Source organism: Lolium perenne, chromosome 3 (genome assembly GCF_019359855.2).
Source record: "Lolium perenne isolate Kyuss_39 chromosome 3, Kyuss_2.0, whole genome shotgun sequence".
In the NCBI taxonomy this organism is placed as follows: Eukaryota; Viridiplantae; Streptophyta; class Magnoliopsida; order Poales; family Poaceae; genus Lolium; species Lolium perenne.
In genome coordinates, this window is record NC_067246.2 from 325933410 (window position 1) to 325942252 (window position 8843).

The window sequence follows — 8843 nt, forward strand, 5'->3', positions numbered from 1 at the left end:
GGATGCCCAAGGCATCCCCTTCTTCATCAACTTATCAGGTTTCTTCTATTGCAACTATATTTTTATTCGGTCACATTATATGTGCTTTACTTGGAGCGTCTGTGTGCTTTTATTTTTGTTTTTGTTTGAATAAATTCGGATCCTAGCAATCCTTGTTTGGGAGAGAGACACGCTCCGCTTTTTCATATGAACACTTGTTCTTCGTTTTACTTTTAATGTTCAATGATAAAAGTTGGAAGCTACAACACTTATGGTTATTTGGTTGGAAACAGAAAATGCCTCATAATGTCTTGGATAATTTGACACTTGGCAATTGTTTTGAGCTCTCAAGTAGATCATGATTAAGTTTTTTCATGTAGTTTAAACCTATTAGTGGAGAACTACCGTAGAGCTTGTTGAAATTGGTTTGCATGATTGGTCTCTCTTAAGGTCTAGATATTTTCTGTTAAAAGTGTTTGAGCAACAAGGAAGACAGTGTAGAGTATTATAATGCTTGCAATATGTGTTTATGTAAGTTTTGCTGAACTGGTTCATACTTGTGTTTGCTTCAAATAGCCTTGCTAGCCTAAGCCTTGTATCGAGAGGGAATACTTCTCATGCATCCAAAATCCTTGAGCCAACCACTATGCCATTTGTGTCCACCATACCTACCTACTACATGGTATTTCTCCGCCATTCCAAAGTAAATTGCTTGAGTGCTACCTTTAAACAATTCAAAATTTATTACCTCTCAATTTGTGTCAATGTTTTATAGCTCATGAGGAAGTATGTGGTGTTTTATCTTTCAATCTTGTTGGGCAACTTTCACCAATGGACTAGTGGCTTCATCCGCTTATCCAATAATTTTGCAAAAAGAGCTGGCAATGGGATTCCCAGTCCCAAATTAATTAACAAAAATAGACACTCCTCCATGGTATGTGATTGATTGGACGGCACCCGAAGGATTCGGTTAGCCATGGCTTGAGAAAGCAAAGGTGGGGAGGAGTGTCATCATAATAAAACTAAAATAAAAGGGCACTCCTTCATGGTATGAGATTGTTGGCAGGCACCCGAGAATTCGGTTAGCCATGGTTTGTGAAAGAAAGGTTGGAAGGAGTGCCACACAAAAATAAAATAAAATGGGAGCCGCTCTTTGAAGGTTTGTCTGGCGAGGGGGTTAGAGTGCCCACTACCATTCGTTGACAACAACAAACACCTCTCAAAACTTTACTTTTATGCTCTCTTTATGTTTTCAAAACCAAAGCTCTAGCACGAATATAGCAATCAATGCTTCCCTCTGCGAAGGGCCTTTATTTTACTTTATGTTGAGTCAGTTTACCTACTTCTTTCCATCTTAGAAGCAAACACTTGTGTCAACTGTGCATTGATTCTTACATACTTGCTTATTTGCATTCATCATATTACTTTATGTTGACAATTATCCATGAGATATGCATGTTGAAAGTTGAAAGCAACCGCTGAAACTTATATCTTCCTTTGTGTTGCTTCGATGCCTTTACTTTGAATTTATTTCTTTATGAGTTAACTCTTGTGCAAGACTTTTGATGCTTGTCTTGAAAGTACTCTTCATGAAAAGTTTTGCTATATGTTATCTATTTGTTAGCAACTATAGATTATTGCCTTGAGTAACTTCATTCATTTCATATGCTTTGTAATAGTATAATCAAGGTTATGTAAGTAGCATGTCACTACATAAATTATTCTTTTTATCGTTTACCTGCTCGGGACGAGCAGAAACTAAGCTTGGGGATGCTGATACGTCTCCAACGTATCCATAATTTCTGATGTTCCATGCTTGTTTTATGACAATACTTACATGTTTTGCTTGCACTTTATAATGTTTTTATGCGTTTTCCGGAACTAACCTATTGACAAGATGCCACAGTGCCAGTTCCTATTTTCTGCTGTTTTTGGTTCCAGAAAGGCTGTTTGGGCAATATTCTCGGAATTGGACGAAATCAATGCCAAACATCCTATTTTTTCCGGAAGCATCCAGAACACCGAAGGAGAGTCGGAGGAGAGCCAGGGGGCCACCAGAGGGGTGGGCCGTGCGGGCCAGACCCTGGCCGCGCCCCCCTATGGGGAGGCCACCCTGTCGACCCTCCTGCGCCGCCTCTTCGCCTATATAACCCCTTTCGACCTAAAAACGCAGTACCAATTGACGAAACTCCAGAAAGACTCCAGGGGCGCCGCCGCCATCGCGAAACTCCAATTCGGGGGACAGAAGTCTCTGTTCCGGCACCCTGCCGGGACGGGGAAGTACCCCCGGAAGCCATCTCCATCAACGCCACCGCCTCCATCATGCTCCGTGAGTAGATCCCCCATGGACTACGGGTTCTAGCAGTAGCTAGTTGGTACTCTCTATCCCATGTACTTCAATACAATGATCTCATGAGCTGCCTTACATGATTGAGATCCATCTGATGTAATCGGTGTTGTGTTTGTTGGGATCCGATGGATGATACATTATGATTAGTCTATCTATAAAGTTTGTGAAGTTATTGTTGCTGCAATCTTGTTATGCTTAATGCTTGTCACTAGGGCCCGAGTGGCATGATCTTAGATTTAAGCTCTATACTTATTGCTTAGATTGTATCTACAAGTTGTATGCACGTGTCTATGTCCGGAACCAAAGGCCCCAAAGTGACAGAAATTGGGACAACCGGAGGGGAAGGCGTAGGTATGAGGATCACATGTTTTCACCAAGTGTTAATGCTTTGCTCCGGTGCTCTATTAAAAGGAGTACCTTAATATCCAGTAGATTCCCTAGAGGCCCGGCTGCCACCGGCTGGTAGGACAAAAGATGTTGTACAAGTTTCTCATTGCGAGCACGTATGACTATATATGGAAAACATGCCTACATGATTAATGAATTGATGTTCTTTCTTAATGCTTTATCAATCCTATCAATTGCCCAACTGTAATTTGTTCACCCAACACTTGTCACTTGTTATTGGAGAGTTACCACTAGTGTAGATCGCTGGGAACCCCAGTCCATCTCTCATCATCATATACTCGTTCTATATGTCATTGGAAGTAGTATCAACTATTTTCTGGTGCCATTGCCTCTGTGTTACTGTTACTGCTGTTGTGTTACTGTTACTATTGCTCTCATATTACTGCTGCTTTCACATCACCCCTGTTACTAGTGCTTTTCCAGGTGCAGCTGAATTGACAACTCAGTTGTTAAGGCTTATAAGTATTCTTTACCTCCCCTTGTGTCGAATCAATAAATTTGGGTTTTACTTCCCTCGAAGACTGCCGCGATCCCCTATACTTGTGGGTTATCAAGACTGTTTTCTGGCGCCGTTGCCGGGGAGGCATAGCTCTACTCATAAGTTCACCTGGGGAGTACACTCTACCTCTCTCTCTGTTTTTATTTTATTTTGTTTTGTTTTGCTTAGTTTACTATTGTCTAGTTTATTTGTGCCTAGTTTATTTCTGCCTAGTATTACTTTGCTTAGTTTACTTTTGTCTAGTTTCTTTTTGTCTTGTTTTACTTTTCTTATATATCCAAAAATCCATAAAAATTTGAAAAACCTAAAAATTAAAAACTGCTGTTATGGGAGAACCTACAACTTATTTGGAACTTATAGAATATTATAATAATTATAGAGAATCAAGAACGGGTAAAGTTATGAGTGCTGTGATAGAAAAATTGAACGCAATTGCTAAAATCTTGCTTAAACGCCATGATATAAACTGTTGCTCTCAACAGGACACTAAACATCTTAAATTTCAATGTGGCTTTAGTGAGGAATTTTTAATTAAGAACTATAATCGGAATAGCTATATTCATTTTGGGTTCGAAGAAGTAGAACAATTTGTCATATTTATGGGAGCCTCTGAGATAGAATCCTTCATGGTTAAAAATTATGAAACTTGTGTCGTTTGTAAGGACCTTAAAGATTATGTCTCTTCTATCCTTAATTTTTGCAATGAAAGTTACAGTGATAATCCTTATATCATTGATTATAAAGAGAGACTCATTAATGCACAAGAATGCACTCACAATTTGCAGGAACCTGTGGAAGAAGAAGCTGATGAACCTGAAAGCTCATTGGATGCAAAAGAGGAGGAAATTGATGAACCTGAAAGCTCATTAGATGAAAAAGAAGAGGAGAGTGATGAACAAAAGGAGGAAGAATGGATTAGCTACCCATGCCAACCTTCTAATGAGAGTAACTCTTTATCTCTTACACTATTTGATTGTCCTCCATGCTTACCAAAGGAGGTTGAATGTTATATCCCTGTGGATTCTCTTGAAATAGTACCTATGAGTAAAACTTGTTAGAATAATTATGCTACTGTTATCTATGATAATCCATGCTACTTTGATAAATCTTATGATAATGCTTTGTTTGTGCCTGATGTCGAAATGCATGGTACTAAAGAATTTTGCGTAGCAAATGTTTATGATAAAGCTCTTGATGATGGTCCTATGTTACTTGATAATATTAATTGTACTACTAATGAAAATGGGATTGGAGAATTCTTGACTTTATCTATGAGTCCCATATCTCTTGAGATTGATCAATCATCTTGTCATATTATTGATAAAAGTGATTTTGAAAGTTTTAATTCCACTATTTTTGAGCTTGATAAAAATTATGTGTTTGGAAATCATGAAAAGTATGCTGCATGTGATAGTTATATTGTTGAGTTTATTCATGAAGCTACTGAAAATTATTATGAGAGAGGAAAATATGGTTGTAGAAATTTGCATGGTACTAAAACACCTCTCTATGTGCTTAAAATTTTGAAGTTACTCTTGTTTTATCTTCTTATGCTTGTCACTTTGTTCTTCATGAATTTATTTGTGCACAAGATTCCTATGCATAGGAAGTGGGTGAGACTTAAATGTGTTTTGAATTTGCTTTTTGATGCTCTCTTTTGCCTCAATTCTTATTTCTTATGCGAACATCATTAAAACTGCTGAGCCCATCTTATTGGCTGTAAAGAAAGAACTTCTTGGGAGATAACCCATGTGTTATTTTGCTACAGTACTTTGTTTTATATTTGTGTCTTGGAAGTTGTTTACTACTGTAGCAACCTCTCCTTATCTTAGTTTTGTGTTTTGTTGTGCCAAGTGAAGCCTCTAATCGAAGGTTGATACTAGATTTGGATTTCTGCGCAGAAACAGATTTCTATCTGTCACGAATCTGGGCTGTTTTCTCTGTAGGTAACTCAGAAAAATATTCCAATTTACGTGCGTGTTCCTCAGATATGTACGCAATTTTCATTAGTTTTGAGTTTTCTGATTTGAGCAACGGAAGTATTTCTTTAAAATTTGTCTTTACTGGCTGTTCTGTTTTGGCAGATTCTGTCTCTGTTTTTTTGCATTGTCTCTTGTGGACTTTAAGCGAGGCTTTCTAGACGTGGAGAGCTGTAGGTAATGTTTTATTGAGTTCTTGCAATGTGTCACTACAGGACCAAGGTGGATTCAAAAAATTTGAGTACTAACCCCTCTAATGAAGTTTATGAGAAGTTTGGTGTGAAGGAAGTTTTCAAGGGTCAAGAGAGAAGGATGATATATGATCAAGAAGAGTGAAAAGTCTAAGCTTGGGGATGCCCCCGTGGTTCATCCCTGAATATTTCAAGAAGACTCAAGCGTCTAAGCTTGGGGATGCCCAAGGCATCCCCTTCTTCATCAACTTATCAGGTTTCTTCTATTGCAACTATATTTTTATTCGGTCACATCATATGTGCTTTACTTGGAGCGTCTGTGTGCTTTTATTTTTGTTTTTGTTTGAATAAATTTGGATCCTAGCAATCCTTGTTTGGGAGAGAGACACACTCCGCTTTTTCATATGAACACTTGTTCTTCGTTTTACTTTTAATGTTCAATGATAAAAGTTGGAAGCTACAACACTTATGGTTATTTGGTTGGAAACAGAAAATGCCTCATAATGTCTTGGATAATTTGACACTTGGCAATTGTTTTGAGCTCTCTAGTAGATCATGATTAAGTTTTTTCATGTAGTTTAAACCTATTAGTGGAGAACTACTGTAGAGCTTGTTGAAATTGGTTTGCATGATTGGTCTCTCTTAAGGTCTAGATATTTTCTGGTAAAAGTGTTTGAGCAACAAGGAAGACAGTGTAGAGTATTATAATGCTTGCAATATGTGTTTATGTAAGTTTTGCTGAACTGGTTCATACTTGTGTTTGCTTCAAATAGCCTTGCTAGCCTAAGCCTTGTATCGAGAGGGAATACTTCTCATGCATCCAAAATCCTTGAGCCAACCACTATGCCATTTGTGTCCACCATACCTACCTACTACATGGTATTTCTCCGCCATTCCAAAGTAAATTGCTTGAGTGCTACCTTTAAACAATTCAAAATTTATTACCTCTCAATTTGTGTCAATGTTTTATAGCTCATGAGGAAGTATGTGGTGTTTTATCTTTCAATCTTGTTGGGCAACTTTCACCAATGGACTAGTGGCTTCATCCGCTTATCCAATAATTTTGCAAAAAGAGCTGGCAATGGGATTCCCAGTCCCAAATTAATTAACAAAAATAGACACTCCTCCATGGTATGTGATTGATTGGACGGCACCCGAAGGATTCGGTTAGCCATGGCTTGAGAAAGCAAAGGTGGGGAGGAGTGTCATCATAATAAAACTAAAATAAAAGGGCACTCCTTCATGGTATGAGATTGTTGGCAGGCACCCGAGGATTCGGTTAGCCATGGTTTGTGAAAGAAAGGTTGGAAGGAGTGCCACACAAAAATAAAATAAAATGGGAGCCGCTCTTTGAAGGTTTGTCTGGCGAGGGGGTTAGAGTGCCCACTACCATTCGTTGACAACAACAAACACCTCTCAAAACTTTACTTTTATGTTCTCTTTATGTTTTCAAAACCAAAGCTCTAGCACGAATATAGCAATCAATGCTTCCCTCTGCGAAGGGCCTTTATTTTACTTTATGTTGAGTCAGTTTACCTACTTCTTTCCATCTTAGAAGCAAACACTTGTGTCAACTGTGCATTGATTCTTACATACTTGCTTATTTGCATTCATCATATTACTTTATGTTGACAATTATCCATGAGATATGCATGTTGAAAGTTGAAAGCAACCGCTGAAACTTATATCTTCCTTTGTGTTGCTTCGATGCCTTTACTTTGAATTTATTTCTTTATGAGTTAACTCTTGTGCAAGACTTTTGATGCTTGTCTTGAAAGTACTCTTCATGAAAAGTTTTGCTATATGTTATCTATTTGTTAGCAACTATAGATTATTGCCTTGAGTAACTTCATTCATTTCATATGCTTTGTAATAGTATAATCAAGGTTATGTAAGTAGCATGTCACTACATAAATTATTCTTTTTATCGTTTACCTGCTCGGGACGAGCAGAAACTAAGCTTGGGGATGCTGATACGTCTCCAACGTATCCATAATTTCTGATGTTCCATGCTTGTTTTATGACAATACTTACATGTTTTGCTTGCACTTTATAATGTTTTTATGCGTTTTCTAGAACTAACCTATTGACAAGATGCCACAGTGCCAGTTCCTGTTTTCTGCTGTTTTTGGTTCCAGAAAGGCTGTTTGGGCAATATTCTCGGAATTGGACGAAATCAACGCCAAACATCCTATTTTTTCCGGAAGCATCCAGAACACCGAAGGAGAGTCGGAGGAGAGCCAGGGGGCCACCAGAGGGGTGGGCCGCGCGGGCCAGACCCTGGCCGCGCCCCCCTATGGGGAGGCCACCCTGTCGACCCTCCTGCGCCACCTCTTCGCCTATATAACCCCTTTCGACCTAAAAACGCAGTACCAATTGACGAAACTCCAGAAAGACTCCAGGGGCGCCGCCGCCATCGCGAAACTCCAATTCGGGGGACAGAAGTCTCTGTTCCGGCACCCTGCCGGGACGGGGAAGTACCCCCGGAAGCCATCTCCATCAACGCCACCGCCTCCATCATGCTCCGTGTGTAGTTCCCCCATGGACTACGGGTTCTAGCAGTAGCTAGTTGGTACTCTCTATCCCATGTACTTCAATACAATGATCTCATGAGCTGCCTTACATGATTGAGATCCATCTGATGTAATCGGTGTTGTGTTTGTTGGGATCCGATGGATGATACATTATGATTAGTCTATCTATAAAGTTTGTGAAGCTATTGTTGCTGCAATCTTGGTATGCTTAATGCTTGTCACTAGGGCCCGAGTGGCATGATCTTAGATTTAAGCTCTATACTTATTGCTTAGATTGTATCTACAAGTTGTATGCACCTGTCTATGTCCGGAACCAAAGGCCCCAAAGTGACAGAAATTGGGACAACCGGAGGGGAAGGCGTAGGTATGAGGATCACATGTTTTCACCAAGTGTTAATGCTTTGCTCCGGTGCTCTATTAAAAGGAGTACCTTAATATCCAGTAGATTCCCTAGAGGCCCGGCTGCCACCGGCTGGTAGGACAAAAGATGTTGTACAAGTTTCTCATTGCGAGCACGTATGACTATATATGGAAAACATGCCTACATGATTAATGAATTGATGTTCTTTCTTAATGCTTTATCAATCCTATCAATTGCCCAACTGTAATTTGTTCACCCAACACTTGTCACTTGTTATTGGAGAGTTACCACTAGTGTAGATCGCTGGGAACCCCGGTCCATCTCTCATCATCATATACTCGTTCTATATGTCATTGGAAGTAGTATCAACTATTTTCTGGTGCCATTGCCTGTGTGCTGTTGTGTTACTGTTACTATTGCTCTCATATTACTGCTGCTTTCACATCACCCCTGTTACTGGTGCTTTTCCAGGTGCAGCAGAATTGACAACTCAGTTGTTAAGGCTTATAAGTATTCTTTACCTACCCTTGTGTCGAATCAAT